This window comes from Sardina pilchardus, chromosome 22 (assembly GCF_963854185.1).
Source record: "Sardina pilchardus chromosome 22, fSarPil1.1, whole genome shotgun sequence".
Lineage (NCBI taxonomy): Eukaryota > Metazoa > Chordata > Actinopteri > Clupeiformes > Clupeidae > Sardina > Sardina pilchardus.
Genome location: NC_085015.1, coordinates 10,038,493 through 10,055,992, shown reverse-complemented (window position 1 = coordinate 10,055,992; position 17,500 = coordinate 10,038,493). Strand labels below are relative to the sequence as shown.

The 17,500-nt window shown below is 46.6% G+C and overlaps 1 protein-coding gene across 8 annotated transcripts in view; it reads right to left on the bottom strand.

Annotated features, from left to right (window-relative positions):
- The window catches only part of LOC134070699 (zinc finger MIZ domain-containing protein 1-like), a 152,020-nt gene extending 136,099 nt beyond the window's left edge, over nt 1–15,921 (bottom strand). For 7 of the 8 annotated variants that reach the window (XM_062527112.1, XM_062527115.1, XM_062527114.1 and 4 more), the window contains exon 1: nt 15,800–15,921. The gene's annotated coding sequence lies outside the window, so the exon portion shown is untranslated. Of the gene's footprint in view, nt 1–15,795 lie in introns of all 8 variants that reach the window. The other variant, XM_062527113.1, reaches the window with a different exon arrangement.
- Nucleotides 15,922–17,500: the final 1,579 nt, after the last annotated feature.

Sequence of the window (17,500 nt, the reverse complement as noted above, 5' to 3'; positions counted from 1 at the left end):
ATTCAGCGCCCCTTTCAATACTGCAGGGCTACAGTATGTGTTTACATCAGCCTAGTCTGCCAGTGTTGTAAAACATGCTGTGCCAGTAGCTTATAGCTGCACCTTGGATACTAAAAAAAAAAAAAAAACGAAAGAGAGAGAGAGAGAGAGAGAGTGTGTGTGTATAGAGAGTATATACAGAGTTAGGTACCTTACACAACTGGCTTTATCTGACAAATCCAAGCCCGCTCCCAATTTCTCATCCGGCGAGATCCCAAACAGGCGCTCCCGGATCATCATAAAAATGAATGCAGTAGTTTGCAGTTCGCTGAACAATAGAGATTTAATGCCAAATTAGGTGTGTGACTCTGGACTACCTCTGGGCATTGTTCTGCAAATGCTATGCGCTTGTACTTTCTTACCCCTGCCACCCCCCCCCCCCCTCTGGAGTAGTAAACTATCTTGCATCGGTAATCATCAGGTAAATTCATAGTCTGGGGATTTTGGGGGGATGTGGAAGGGGAAAGAAAGTGATGTCAGCAGTGCTGTTGTAAAAGCCAGACTTGTTCACCGTCTTTCATACAGTCAGGGGAAATACATGGTGGCCAGAAAAAAAAAAAAAAAAAAAAACATTGCCTACAAAACATTCCCACTTCATTTTTTTTTTCTTATCCCTTGAACTCCATTAGCCAAAATTGATGTACATTGAGAAGATATTGCCACTCAGATTCTGGTCAATTTGCCAAACGGATTAAGTGTATCAAATCCATTTTGCTGAGTGCATTGAAGAAGTGTCAGAATGAGGCATTTTCAATTTAGCCCCCGTATACCCCCCTCACAATTCTCTCCCTCTCTCTCTCTTCCACACTCCTAGGGCCTCTGCTGTTGTACACGCTGCTTACCCAGCGAAAAGCAGGCCGGGACACGTATTTCATGTGTACCCGGCATTAAATTACTCTGACACAATCCACATATTTGATTCACCATTTGGCCGAGCCGTAATGATTGGGTGTGTGTGTGTGGGGGTGTGGGGGTTCTGCTGGCACCCGTCCGCGACGCTTAGCCCTCGGTTCTATCGCCACTACAGGGAACAGAACATGTCTTTCTCTAGGCCTGGTCGCAGCCCCCGATTCCTATTTTTTTTTGTACGAATTCTTACGGAGACGACGATGGTTAAAAAATGCAAGCATTAAATATTCATGAGGGGAAGGAGCCCTTCACCCGTGAAGCCAGATCCCCTCCCAGCTTTTGAGAAACAGAGAAACTTCTTGCAGATTTCTCGCTCTCCTTCTCTCGCCCCCTCTCTCACTCTCTCTCTCTCTCTCTCTCTCTCTTTCACTCTCCCTCTCTCTTTCACTCGCTCATTCCCCCCATTCCAATTTTAAACCAGCGGGGCTTAGCTTAACAAAAGCCGCATTCATTGTCTGAGAAAGACCAGGCCCCTGCAAATCATTCAAGAGAGGGCCGTGTGAGTGTATGTGTGTGCAAGGTTTAACGTTCCTAAAAAGTTATATACTGCAGTAACATTTGTAGAATATGAGGGGTGTTGGGGGAGGGGGCGGGAGGTCAGGGGGATGTTTGGTTTAGAAAAGTACTTACATTTCCTCAAGGCTACCAATGCAATGTGAGCAGAGGTTCGTGAGAGAATTCGGCTAATGAGTAATGATTAAGGTGTGTGCTACCGAGAGAAAGTCGACCTCCGGTGCGTTCGCTACTTCGCTTGCGAGCGTTTACCACGGCCGACCCTGTTCTCACCTCGACTCGGCAAACGCCACACACATCACCGCAACCACCCCAACACCGCTGATAAATTCCGTTCATTAATTTTGCACTCGGAGGACCCCTCTTATTTACCGACCAAAACAATCACATCAGCAGGCGAAAGGAGTAATGGGCAAAATAATTCATGTCGTTTTCCCCCAGAAGAACAAAATAATAAAACACAAACACACACGCACGCACACACAGGCACACACAAGCACACACACACACACAAGCACACACGATATGTTATTAAATCCATAATGCAAATTAGGTTATTAAAAATGAAGGGGGAAACATTGTCCCTGGACATGGGGAACAAGGCCAAACCGTCCCTTCTCTGTGCAGAAACAAAAATAAAAACAGGTAGAAACCGCTTGCGGGCGCTTCGGAGAGAAGATGGGCTTTAACAAATGCAACCCGCGGAGGACCAGAAGGTACGCTGCCCCTTGGGTGACTTAGCAAACTCAACCGAGGGCGTTCCACTTTGCCTGTGAAGTTTATAAACAAAGCGTCTGCCTAGGAGCTGTGCTGCATGATCCTACAGACCCCCTCCCCAACACAAACAAACACACACACACACACACACACACACACACACACACATACAGATACACACACTCAGACAAACCTCCCCAGACAAGAAGAACTGCATTGATTGTGTCTGGGCTTGTTTTGTAACTACTGGCACTGCCTGCCTCTCATTGCTATTGTTTTTTTTCCCCTCAACATCTCATCATCGAGATGCCAACCATATTTTTTTTTATATAAAGAAATGTACAGCCTCGGGCTCCATGAATTAACAAAAAGCTTGCTTGCACCTCATTATTATCCCTAGCATGTCCAAATAGTTTTCCTTTCGTGCGACACACATCCTACCTCGGTCGATTAAAAGAGTCTGCTGTGCAGGCAGATCGGGAATTACAAGGAGTCGCATTATTACACAGCACATTTTGCTGTGATTTAAGAGACCACGCAAGACTCCACTAAACCTGCCTGCAATGAAAATTATAAACAGCTTCTTATTGTCACAAATTTGCTTCAGCAGTAAAATGCCAAGAAAGCGCTGAAAAAAAAAACCCAACAAATGCAGCAAAAGCCGATCAGGAGCCAATCCAGAGCCTCTAAAATCTGCAATCAGCGATAGGCTGCCTATCTCGACACTCATATACGGTAAGCTGACATGGGGACTTCCCCTCTGCCATATAAACTTCATCAAATTACTGCAATGGGAATGTATAGTCATAACTACAACATGACTACAACATAGCTACAACATAGCTACAACTACTGCTACAAAACATCTATATAAAAAAAAGGGTGAGCCTTGCTGTTGTGATGTTGTATGAAGGCAGCCATTCCAGGGCTGATGACACAGAAGCAGTCATGACTGTGTCCTGAGCAAGCCCTGTGATTTCCCTACTTATGAAAATTAGGGTACATCTGGAAAATAGCAGGAAAAGTCATGCAGTTGCAGTGGTAACGTTGTTCCATTGTCGAACAGAATCGACTCGACTCGAGTCGCCTGTTTCCAGACCAACAGCTTGGCATCAGAGTTGCTTATATTATTCTCTCGGAAATCAAGTTGTAATCATTGGGTACTTTGATCCTTGAACAATTATTTGAGAGGGGGGGAAAAGGAAAGCAAGAGAGAGTGAGAGAGTTTGAGAAAATCAACTGCAAAGCAAATTATCTGAAGCATTCTTTTGCTCTTGGAAAGCTGCCAAGCCCTTTGAAGCCTCCGCCTGAGACACAAGGAAGCCTGCTCCAAGCGAGCGGCAACAATATCACCCTATTCCCTCCCAATTTGTGTTTACAACAAAAAACAGCGAAGGGAAGGGGGAGAAGAGGGGGAGGGGGGGGAAATCACTAGTCAATATGGCCGCCTAATATCTTCATGGAGAGCCTGTCAAAAAATATCAAACAAACAAAGATCCCAGGACAAAAAAGTAGCTCTTTTCTTCCCTCGTCCTTTTGAGTCTGTAACAAGGCTCTAATCCTCTGTAATGATTTACAAAGTGACAAGTCAAACAGATTTACTGTGACAGATTGAAAAGAGCCCAACATAAATATAATTACCTCTCACGTGGTGTCTTAACACCAGCCCACACCACCCACCCCCATCCCGCTATACAGCCACACAATAGGATATGTTCAGCAGCCGGCAGCCATAAGCTTTTTTTCTTTTTTCTTTTTTTTTTTCAATTTGCTCATCAAGATCCGACGACTCCAGTGGAACAGCACAAAATAAATGATTACAGGGTCTGTTAGCACTTAAAGTGGCAAGGCCTTGTTAGCCTTGTGGTTTAGCTTGCATTAGTGCATTAGCCTGCTTGCCTTTCTCTCTCTCTCTCCCCCTCTCTCCTCTCCTCTCTTTTTTTTGTTCAGCGTCTCTGTGTAGCAGGCACTGGTCAACCCTTGCTTGACATCATGGCTGATGAACCGTGACCCAAAGGCAATGGCGTGTGGTAATTCCTAAGACACCAGCTGCAGCTAGCGGCTAACTGCATGCTAATACAGGGGCTCTCGCAAGGGCAGATGCCCAGCGAGTTGGCTGCCAAGCACATGGGTTTTTCTTTTAAGCGCGAGTGGGAGAGAAGATCTTGTTGCAGCCAGTCATGCTTTTCAATTATGAACGCTCCCGTAATGATAAAATGGTGAGATCATTCGGATGGTGGTCTGCCACGTTGATTTGACGCACTGCTTTGTCGACGCAAAGGTGCGGGGTGGGAGGTTATAGCAGCAACTCGCTGGCAAGGGCTTGCAGTGACATGCCTGCAAGTCCCTTGGTAGAACTCCTGCCTGCTTTCTGCTAGAGCACCCAAGTGCCACCTTGCCCATCTGACTCATGCTTCGCCGCCCCCACATAAACACACACACACACACACACACACACACACACACACACACACACACACACACCTCTTGCATTTACCAGGGATGTCCCCGAAAATAGCGTCTCTGCTCTCAATGTCATTTTTCCTTCCATTCTTTCCCCTCCTCTGAGGCCACATGCTCCTCTTTCCGTGCAAACGAGCCTTGATTGCCAGTAGAGTGTTTGGAGGTATGAGGTCTTGAGCGCTGAGCTAAAATATGCGCTGGCAGGGGAGCGAAAATGAGAAAAGAAGCAATCTGGCTCGCAGCTGAGCTTGACTTTGACACGCGGCGAGACATAAGAAACCCAACTAGCTGCACATCCACTTAAGGCAAGGGATTCGACACAGGGCTCGAAGCGACGGCTTCTTCCTTCTGTGGCAATGCCCATTTGCCAAAGGGACACACAATACCCATCCCCTCATGGATTTATGAATGGAGCCTGCCTGGATTTCACTCAGAGAAAAGGTATAGAATCATTTAACTAATATAGCCTAAACCAAATTATGGGCAAATCCTAGACCTGTGAAAATATCCCAGATTACATTCTATCGGCAAACAAGCAAGATGACAATTTTCCGAAATCAACCAGCACCCACACACAATTAAACAGACTGTGTGCCAAGTATTTGTGTTTCTTAGAGAGAGCTTTTGAAGTGTCACGAGTGAATTTAAAACAAATTGACAACATTTACTGTAAAATACACGATTCACATTATTCTTTTAAGGACAACTTGTTTGAGACAATGCGTGTGCATCTCTTAACTGCTGAGAAAGACAAAAGGACCATATGTCTGGTACTTTAGCAATGAATTAATGCAGTATTGCACAGAGAATACTCCAGACCGGCCTGATTAAAGAAACAGACCTCGCCTTGGAAGCCTCCACCTCCCTCTTCACCGTACTGCTACAATACAGAAAACACAGATGCTGCCGAAAAACACCAGATGCTGCCTACATGTGACACGTTGGAAAGGATCACTAAACGGAGGGTGGGTGGGTGCTGTCATTCTTGTTTGTGCCCACCTCTGAATATCCTGCCCCCCCCCCCCACCCCTGCACACACCCTCCCAAACACCACCACGAGCTCTCTCTCTCTCTCTCTCCCCAACTCCCCCACCCTCGCCAAATGTCAAGTCCAGGTGCAAGCGACAGAGCTCCCCCAAAGACTGCCTTTGGAATTAGGTAGAGGCCATTTATAAAAAATCAGGGGGTCACGGGGTATGGGGGAGGAGATGGTTGGCGGGGAAAGAGTTGGGGGGGTGGGAGGGGGGGTGGGGGTGGTGGACAGTCACCGGATGGCGAGCAAGGAAGTGAACAGACAATGTTTACACAGCGGTTATTTAAAGTCCTCTGGAAACGGCTCCTCCAGCCCAAAATAGCAGAGCTGGCCGCTGCAATACTGCGTCCCAGTGTCCCGGTCCAGAGTCCCAACCACAAGCCTCCCCACCCCACCCCACCCCAACACTCCAACATCCCCCCACCCACCCCAAGCCACAACCTCAGGTCACAGCTTTACACAAAGACCCAATAACACAGCGAGGAATAAAAGCTAGAAAAAAAAACATGGCCACACACAGATACACATGCGCACTGGCAGGCACGCACACACACACAGCCCCATACACACACACACACACACACACACACACACAGAGAGAGAGAGAGAGAGAAACATACAGATACAGACACACACACCGACCCATATACACACACAAACACACACACACACACACACACACACACACACACAGTGTGCTGCTTTTGATTTATTACGCTCTATCTGGCACTGAGACTTCTATTACCGTCTTCATTTCTTGCCTGCAGCTGTCACCTCAGCACAGTGGTGGTGGGGGCTGATGCATGCCCTGCACCTGAGCTGCCACTACTGTTACTGCTGCTGCTGCTGCTGCTGCTGCTACTGCTACAACCACTGCATAATGCGCTCCGTGTAAGATGGGAAATACTTGGTACCAAAGGTTGACAGAAGCTCCTCTACGCGAATATGCTGTGTGTGTGTGTGTGAGTGTGTGTGTGTATGTGTGTGTGTGCATTGTCTGCGTGTATTGTCTGTGTGTGTGTTTGTGTGTGTTTGTATGTATGTGTGTATGTGTGTGTGTGTGTGTGTGTGTGTATGTGTGTGTGTGTATGTGTGTGTGTATGTGTGTGTGTGTGTGTGTGTATGTGTGTGTGTGTGTGTGTGTGTGTGTGTGTGTCTGTGTGTGTGTCTGTGTGTCTGTGTTCGTTCATCCCGAACGTTTGTATTCATTGGACGCTCGTTTGAGGCTGGGTTCAAATGTTAAAGCGATGTCCGTTCGGGAGCGTCTTTACTCAAAGGTCGCCGGCAAAAGGGCACCGACAGGGAATTCAAACCCTGATGGATGCACGAGTCGTTTGTGTGGCTGAATGAGAGATCTACGGCGCGAAGCACCAATGGCGGCGGCGTCGTGAAAAGATTTGTTTTCTGTCCTCCTGAAAATGGAGTCCGTCTTGACACCACCGGCACGCCGTGATGGATGCGGTAAAAACGGTCGGTGGGTGGAGAAGAAGAATAAGAAGAAGGGGGAAAAAAATCAAATAAAATGATGTTGGTGCTAGAATATCACAACGCGGGGAGCTGAATGGAGCCTGGTGGTGACGGATGAAATGAAATCAGGAGGAGAGTGCCATTTGCTCAAGACGCCGTGTCGGAGTCAAGCACCACAGGAGCGATTTTGGCACGCCGCACCTCTCGCTTGTCGGCGAGGCCTGGGGGTTGCTGGGGTAACAGATTACCCTTCTTTTTCGCTCTCTCTCCCACTTTCATAGACTTATTGAAGAAATTATCGCAGGGGGAGACGAGGAGACAAGGAGCGACTGAGTGAGTGCAACACTGTGGGGAAAATAGAGATAATAAACAGAGGATGAAAGGGTTAAAAAGGGTGTGCGTGTGTGTGGTGTGTGTGGGAGGGGGGGGGGGGTTGGGGCACAACTGGCTACATCATCCATACCACATTGTGCCCACATTGTGGCCAAATTGCCCACGGAGACCAGAGTTCGGGTCCATCCTGGGTCATTTCCCAATCCCACCCATTCGCTCTCTCCCACTAACTTCCTGTCGCTCTTTTCGCTCTCTTTTCCCCAAAAAAGGCATAAAACCCCAACAAATATAGTATAGCATATATCTAGCATATATATATACTAAATAAAGATATAGCATGTATTTCAATGCAACACTCGTATTGCAAGGCTATGTGTGACTTTGTCTATTCACCACAAGGAGAGCAGGCACATTTTAGATGGTTGATTGTGCCAAAATCAACCAGAGACGAGGGTGGAATTTTTCTTTCGAAAAACCATTCTTGCTTCGGACTTTTTTTTTTAAATTTAAAATAAATGTCAGTACTTTCAGCTCTGTTTTCCCAGGGTTTTTGGGATGACTGTGAAACTTCAAACTCAGCCCGAACCTTTAGTAGCGAAGAGGTGCTCCTAGAAAATGTCACCGTTAGGCGTGTGCCCGTAGACATCAGTCTGTATCAGTGTTTCAGTCTTTAATTATTCAGCAGGTGGCTTTGAGCCCAGAGAATGTCTCATTTGAATCCAAAAAAAATGTGCCTCTGTCAAGACTTGAACTTTTGACTCTGGCGTTGAGAGCACCAAGATCTCAACTCACTTATCGGAACACAAAGGCCTTCTTGAGTCAGAGCTTCCGAAACAGGAAGCAAAAAAAGATAAAGATCCACTGCTGGCCAAGAGGGCAGCGAAAAACACACCGATAACACACATGGCACATGCAACACTTTCTGCACATCACCAGCTTCGCCCACAGACAGTGTGGCAGACCGAAAACAATCTAGTCACACACACACACACGCCCACACACACACACGGCAGGTGCTTTTGCAGATCAATAACTCACCTCCAGTGGTTGTCCAATTACCTCATGCTAAAATATTCCCCAGATGTAAATATCCCCTCGAAGGTGGCATCGAAAAAAAAAAAAAAGCATCAAAGTCAACGCCTCAGATTTGCCAAAAAGGAGAAAAACAGTACACTTTCTCTACAGGGCCGGGCTGAAATCACCTAAATATGCCGCGCTCGTGTTTAATTCATGACGGCGGCATATTCAGGGGCTGGGCTGGATGTTATTTACGATTCAGAGGGCTGGCCACTTACTCCAGGCACTGGGAACAACGCATTGTGACATCCTCCTCGTATGTTTTTCACCGGGTGTCAAATCAAACATGCATGAGCCCGAGAGCCCGCTGAGCCCCAATGGCTGCCTCGCCAGCGCAGAAAGCACTTAGAGTGAAGCACAAAAGAGTGAAACTGGTGCCGAGGTGCGGCTCTAACTGTTCTGCTGTCATCTGGTTTGTGTTCACACATACACGCCATGCCACTGACTGACTGTCATTAAATTGTCTTCTGCTGGCTCCTACGGAGAGAGGAAGTCGGACTGCAAAAGGTTTGAGTTTGCAGGGAAACCACAGCGCTGTGTGGCTGATTAGGGGTTAAATGCTGGATGAAGCAACATGGAAATGAAACTAGCAAAGAGTGAAATTCTACTAAACAAACATGACATAATTTCACTTACAAAAATTGTGATGTGATTCTGGAATCTTACACAGTTACTGGCAGTTCTCTCACCATTTCAATGACCATTTCTCCAAAACAGACTTCTTTTTTTGACCAGCCTAATGCAAAATCACAAATATTCTGCCCGATGGCATTCTCTAACATTGTAGTATGGTACATGACAACAGCGCTCATTCCACAAACCTATTGAAAATGCTACACTGTTTTGAAATGGCATATTTCAACATCTTTAAAGATGCAATTTCCTTCAAAATCTTCAACAGCAGATACCCATCTCCAAACATACAGAAAATGTAAACAGATGCACGTTCAGATAGAACACTACCTTCAAGCTCCTGCTGCATCATAAATGGGATTTTAATCAACAAGGGTTAGTTTAATATTATATTGCTTATTTCGAGTCTGGGCAGCGAGCCAGTGAAAATATTTGGACACGTTAATGATGTGCCAGCAACACTGAGGTGTCCCGGCGACCGCGCGAGTTAGCCTCGCCGCGGCAACATAAACAGCCAACATCGGCCCCCATTGTTCAGCGCTAACAAGCCCGCCGATGGGGGTCAATCGCGTTCTCACTGCCGCGATCGCTCACTCGTACTCTAGCAGGTTACACACGGAGGAAGAAGAGGAGCAGACAGAAGAGGAAGATGAAAAGGAAGAATAGGTAGAAGAAAAAGAAAAAAGGGAGGAGAGGAGACACGGGATGTACAGAAAGTAAAAGAGGAGGAGGAGGAGGAAGAGGTGGACGAAGATGAAACAGAAGGGGAAAAAGCTACCCTCTCCAGTTTGTTTGGTGTGGGACTAGGGTTAAAGTGTTTCCACACACCCACGTCATTCACAATCTCTTACAAAAGGGGGATAGATTAGATTAGCAGAGATTAGGCGTGAGTGGTGCTCCCAAAAAGAGCTAGAATAACAAACTTAATGCTTAGCTGAGGAGTCAACAGTGGGATTATGGGGGAAAGACGTTTAAATCCAGCACTAATATCCACGATGGGCTTCCCTTACAATGGGACATGGGTGTTTCCGTAAGCTCTGTTCAGTGGATACACACACAAAAAAGGGTCTCTTTTTTTCTCCCCTCTTCATATGTTACAACTCCCGCTCAGCTTCATCATCAAGTAAGTACCAGTGTGTGGATGTGTGGATACGTGTGTGTGTGTGTGTGTGTGTGTGTGTAGTGCAATACACATACACACGAAAACAACTCACAAATTCACAGACAAAAACTCGCACTCACACACAGCCCCAAAATCTGCCAGAAAAGAACATCAAAAACCAACCATCGGGATTTTAGTACTTTCTTGTCCTGACACCCCAAGATGGGGGCAAAAAACAATAACAGATGCCTGGTGTTTTTTGGCTCGCGAAAGGCATTTTTTTTTTTTTACACCAAAAACAAAAAAGGCATCCCACTTCACACAAAATGTTTTCCAGGCAGTGGAGCGCGGGAGTGTTTGTCCTTGTTGCCGTTGCGGGGCCAGCCTGCAGACCGACTGCCTTTACCTGCTCCGGCTAGGGTGCAGATTGGCGGCCTGAAGCCATGGCTTCCATCCCTGTTACACCCACAGCTCCGGCCCAGCCAGAGAAACAGAGAGAGAGTGAGAGAGAGAGAGAAAGAGAAAGAGAGAGGGAGAGGTTGCACGCTATAATATGATTAAATACTCTGTGGTCTGGCGCCAGCCTTGGCCACCCCCTCGTTATTTTTCCCTCCGTCTTGCTCTATCTCTCTCTCTCTCTCTCTCTCTCTCTCCCTCACATTCTCTCTCTTTTTGCTTTCGCGCATGGGTCGCTCACTCGCTCTTTTTCCTCTCTGTCTCTTTCTTTTCTGTCTCTCTTGCTTTCTTTGTCTCACAGACGCTCACTCATTTTTTTTCTCCTCCTCTCTCACCCATTCCCTGTCTCTCTCACTCTCATTCTCTGTCTCTCTCTCACTCACTCTCTCTCTCACTCAGTCTCTCTCTCACTCTCTGTCTCTCTCTCACTTACTCTCCCTTTCTCACTGTTCCCTGACATTCTCCGTACCTCATAGTCAGACTCAATGTTCTCTGTCTCTCTCCCTCTCTGTCTTTCTTTCTTTCTTTCTTTCTTTCTTGCTCTCTCTCTCTCTCTTTCTCTCTCGTTCTCTCATATGCCTTCCGATCTCCGCTGCCACAAGACAAACACAACCACCATGAGAACAATTAAATCAAGCGCTCTCCCTTCCCCGAGTCACAGATCGGGTTCCTAACGCGGACCAGCCAGGAAAGTGACAGACATGATCTATGTTCTCCCACACACCCATCCACCTCCACCCACCACCCTCCACCGTGAAACGACCCGGGTTGGGATGGGGGGGTGCACAGCAGCCCACCCCCCTACCCCCACCCCCCACCCCCCACCCCCAGAAAGAGAGAGGGGGGGGGGGGAGCACAGGTGCGGGGCAGTCTGGGGGTAAATTCCCCGGCCCCCTTCACAGCCCTCACTGTGAGCCGGAAGACCGACAATACTCCACAGAAGAGGAGGAAAGGGCCGGGGGAACGAGATCTCCTCAAGCACAGAGTGACTGGTTCTTTGTCAAAGCCAAGGTTAAGAGACACACTTACACTTACTCTTAACCATCCCCGCGCGGCGCTATGCCATGGCATGAAGGGTGGATAGTACAGCCCTGCTCGCGTGCGGGCCGGGGCGAATCTTTCCACTAATCGATTAATCATACTCGCCCGTTGATTTATCTAAGCAATGAGAGGCAATTAACAGTGCGGTTAAGAACTCAGGGATCTTTGCCTCGTCACAGGGGAGAACGGAAGAGGAATCTGCTGAGTGCCTCGATGTGAGAATAAGTCATCGCAGGGCATTCATTCACACTTTTTTGACTATTTAGTAATATCTCTCTCTCTCTCTCTCTCGCTCGCTCTCTCTCTCTCTTTCTCTGGCCTCCTTTCTCTCTCGTTCGCTAAAAAAAAAGAGGAACTTGAACGTCCTGATGCACACACGCGCTCCGACAACCATCTAAAACTTTAGCATTCGCACACACGGTACTTCCTATGCGTCCCGCTCTCCTCATAGTACACTCGTGTTGAATGTGTGTGGGTGTGTGTGTGTGTGTGTGTGTGTATGGGTCGGGTGTATGATTGTATGAGTGTATAAGTGTATAAGTGTATGTGTTAGTGCATGTGATTGTAAGTGAGAGCGAGAGAGAAAAGAACGAGAGATCACTGCAAACATGGACACACTCTGTCCCATGCTTCTAACAAAGACCCCCCCCCCCCATCCACCCACCCACTCCACTCCACCCCACTCCACCCTTCCCACTACCACCAATCACATTACAAGCAACAGCAGAGGCTAAATGCACAATTTACTGGCCACTTTAGACCACATTTGCAATTGATGAGCGCGAGCGAGCCTGTGTGAGCATGGGGGGGAGAGATTTATGGCCATGTGCCGCCGTAGCACCACAAAGAGGCCCCGGGTCACAGCAGGAAATACACGGGAGAGAAAGTGTCTTGTTAAACCACTTTTATGCGATCATCATTTCAGCGGGGTAATTTATATTGCCTTTATTGATGGATTATTAAATGTATAAACCTTATTGCAAAAGAGGGGTCGCTTTTTTGAAATGGTGCGGTGGTGTGTGTGTGTGTGTGTGTGTGTGTGGAGGAATGTGATTTTATAGACATGCTACGCTGCGGGAGACTGATCTGGGGGAGATGGGAAGTCACTTGATGCACGCCTGACCACCCTGGGTGACAATAGGAGGGTGTGGATCTATCTACATGCATCTAGACGGGAAAAGGTAATAACTCCTCCAGTCTCTCTCTCTCTCTTCCTCTCTGTGTGTGTGTGTGTGTGTGTGTGTGTGTGTGTGTGTGTGTGTGTGTGTGTGTGTGTGTGTGTGTGTGTGTGTGTGTGTGTGTGTGTGTGTGTGTGTTCTCTCTGATCTCCAGCTTGAATCATTTCCCATGTGGCAGAGCAATTTTCAGCTCCCATACGCTCACCTCAACAAGAGAGGCAGAGAATGGAGTTAGAGACAGACACAGAAAGCGAGAGAGAGAGAGAGAAAGAAAGAAAGAAAGAGAGAGAGAAAAAAGAAAAAGAGAGAAGTCTGCATCAGTGTGTGGCCAGCATGACTGAAACACACAAACACCACAGTCTAGGGGGATGACTTCAACATTCATCACCTCGTCTGCCCGAAAAGAGAGAATAAGAAAAAAACAAAAAAGTGTGAGATGAATGAGGCTCGCACAGAGCACTGAGGTGATGATGGCATGACTGAATCACTCCATCAGAGAGAGAGAAAGAGAGAGAGAGAGAGAGAGAGAGAGAGAGAGAGACAAACACAACAGGAAGAGGTGAGGAGGCATAGACGTGTATTTTCAACCAGTCCACTCAGCACTCGACGGCGGTTAAAAACACTTAAATAGCACTTAAATACACGTTGGGCACGCGGCCCCCGCAAAAGCCAACGAGGAGCATTGTTGAAAGTTGCGTAGTAGTTGAGTGGAGCAAAATTACATTTTTAATCAAAGTGTGTATAGCTGCTAATTATAATTATTCTTTTATGTAACACAACAGAGGGAGAGAGGAAAAGAAAGGAAAAAAAAAAACATTCAACCAGTGTCTTGTGATATCTCACGAGGATACACTAACATCAGACTCACTCACATAGTCATAGAAAAAGAGGCTAAACATGTCCACAAAGCGCATTTATGTAATGACACTGGTTTATAAATACTTCTTTTGCCTTCCATAACAACGTGTGCTTCACTGGCGGGTTTTGGGGGGGTAGGGGGTAGAGGAGGTGGGGGGGGGGGGGAGCCCAGTTAATAAATGGGTCTACTTGAGTCCCCTGTCGCACGTGCTGGAATCGCAGATCTCCGTTTCAATGTGTCTTTTGTTTGACGACTGGTGTTTCAACATCCCCAAGCTGAATAGGAGAAGGGTCAGTGCTGCTGCTGCTGCTTCCCCACCACCAGCACCAGCACCACCACCACCACCACCATCTCCAGTCCTCCACCCAATGCTAATTCAGAGTCGCAACCTGGGGGCCCCCACAGTGAAGGAGAGGGGAGGGAAAGAAGGAGGAAAGTTAACTCACCCGCTAACACCACCACACACACACACACACTCTCTCTCTCTCTCTCGCTCTCTCTATTTCTCTTTCTCTCTCTCTGTCTGTCTCTCTCAGAAATATTAAACATACCAGGACCTCTTTTGCCCTAAGAAATATTTTGCGCACTTGAAACTCAATGAAAAACGAATACGTCTCCAAGATGTGTTTTGTTAAGCACGCACACACACACATGCTTGTGTCAATGTGTGTGTGTGTGTGTGTGTGTGTGTGTGTGTATGTGTGGGAGTGAGAGAGAGCACTGACCAGCAGCACCTATGTTTTCATAGAGGGAGGACAGATTGCTGTCTCATACTCCGTGCAGCTTTGATGATGTTGCAGAGCATTAGTACTCGGTTACATCATTACAATAACAAGAAGAGAACATAGTGGACACTCTAGCCAAAGGAAAGGACAGGCTACTCTTCAGCTTACGTCGCGCAGCACCAGAAGCCACTTCAAAAAGACGGAAAGAGCACCGGGATCTGAAGAGAATTGTGATTTCTTTATCAGCAGTTTCTAAAATGCAAATATCTCGCGTCTCCCAAAACAGCAGCTGAGCATGGCTTCACAGGAGACACCCCACCTCCCTTCCTCTCTCTCTCTCTCTCTCTCTCTCTCTCTCTCTCTCTCTGACAATGGTTAAAAAGCCGAGCAGCAGCGCAGAGTGTTCAGTTCAGTCTGGCAGATTTTTTTTCCACTTGGCTGTTCTTTGGCTTCCTGGACAGATGTACAGCTATGAAAGGGAACCGAGTCTTTGCAAGAGGCCCTTAGTCCCAACTGGATTCAGACAGGGAAAAAATCTGGGAGACAAACCCGTCAGTTGCTATAACCAAATACACTACACACACATACTACAGCCAACATGGTCCACGCCAGGTCTATTCGCCAGCGTGAAACCACATATGAAAGTTGCCCGCTTAAATTAATAGCCCAGAGAAGCATACAAGCCTAGATGATTTAAACACACGAAACTTAAGCATAGCGAAAAGTGTAAAAAGCACAACATGCTGTGAGTTTAAAATGCGTGTAGTCTTCTATTTGGCTACACAGGGCAAATGTATTTACCGATCGGTTGCGCTTAAATTTATGAATGGAATAAAGACGGCATGGTTAAATTGTTGCACTTCCAGCACAAACCATGCGCCTTAGATGTAAACCCCAACGACACCTCTGCGTAATACGTTCGTATGCTATCATAATCCTTCAACTTCTTCATTGATCATATCAACAATATATCTCAACAACCTCAAAATCTGCACAATACAGGTCAAACGCGCTGAACAGCAATGCCGTGTCTGTTACTGGCGAAACGTACACCCCGATTGAGATTTCCGACAGTCTCAAGCGGTCGCGGACACATCACAATAACCCCTTCCTTATTAGCGTGGTCGAGCTTTATAAACGCTTCTTGAAGTGATAACACTATCGTTGGGAATCAATTCCATCCATCTAAACACAAAACCATCCGAGGCGAGAGGTGTGAACGACAACACGGAAACAAATATGGAACTTACTTACAGATTTCACCCCGGGCGGCGAGAGCGGAAAAAATCCTCCGTGTTGTTTGCCTCTTGTTTTTAAATATCTTCCTTTTTTCCCTCGTCACAAGCTCTAAGAATGGACTTAACGTCAGTGGGTGAGTAACTGAGTCAACTAGAAGGGAGCACAGTAAGTTGAAGTGTCAAATTACATTGGCTATTCTATTACCAAAGGGCCATGCTTGGTGGTTGGTAAGAAAATACGTCCCGGAGTGCTCCTTGGAAAGCCATTGGACCAAACCGGAATGGACTGGTGTGTGGTGATCTTCAACAATAGTTGTTCCATTATCGCACATGATGTGTAGGCGTATTATGTTCAGACGTAATTAATGTAGCTTGCATTAATTACTAGCGTAAGATAATCTTTATTAAGGGATAATTAATGGCTTATGGAGAGGGAGGATTCAAACGGGAAGACCGAAAATCAAACAAATGTGTAAACGATTCGGTTGTGCAGACTATGATTTATTTGGGGGAAATGTTTTATTAAACCTTTTATTGGAATATTTGTGCGTTGATTTTGTAATTTAGGCTATTACTATCGTGTTGCCGTATTGTTGATGGTCATTTCCCGCCGTCCATGTGGGCGCAGAACTAATCTCCTAATTTGCGTCTAATTAAATAATTCAATATTTTCAATTATTTGTTTTGTGCATTTGACTATGGATAGCGGCGTTACGTGCCTCTTCAGGAATTATGAAGTGCTCCATGTTTTACAGCTTGCCGCTCTCCTGTGGAAAGCTCTGAATAACAAAGACATGTTTGAGAGAACGGCGGCGGCAGCATCGGCAGCACACAGGCTGGCCTCTAAGGTGACGTCAAGGAACTCTGACTGTTCCGAGTGCAGCCGAAGCACAACTCCACACACTTCGCTCCCTGTCCATCAACGCTTGTCCTTAGATCCCTCACTGCAGAGCCTTGACACAGACACGGCTGTTTAACAAGACCTCTCGGGGCTTTTAATGCTTTCAAATAGAAGAAATTGAAACTTATCTCGCCGTTCTTTTAAGGCATTATTATTTAGTTGTGTGTGTTATTCGGTTGGTTGGCGTACTACTAACAAATCTACGCGTTTGAAATTAGCGTGTGTGAGAGAGTGTGGGGGAGCTCTTATTTTTAGTCGATGGTGTCATCTGGCCAGCTTTGGTCCGATTAGCATTGCGCTGGCCTGGCTGGGCCTTTCAGCCTGTCTGGGTGTCTACTCTCTGCTTGTCTAAGTTGAGGGAGGAGGAGGGGAGGAGGGGGACAGAGCGAACAATAGGCACCATTTGTCGTGCTAAAAGGTGACAGGCAGCATTGATTTCTGCCTGTTCCTACTTATCTGGCCAGCCAGGCAGACCAGCTATCTTGAAATATATGCAAATAGGCCTACACAAGATGTAGCCCTGACCATTTTGCTGTATAGGACAATGTGAGATGGACATGTTATGAAACCTTGAGTGGTGGAAACACTTTAAAAATATATATATTATTATTTATGTCCATTAACCTGATTAGTGTGATGAAATAAAATGTCTCTCACCTGCACAGTAATATAATTTGATAAGATATAATATCCTAATGATGCAATACTGATAGCAAATCGTATGATAGATTGTATGGTGTCAGAGTGCACTACTGTGTCAGAGAGTGTATGGAGAACAAACTCGTCTCTCCTTATTAGACTTTAGTTCAGTCACTA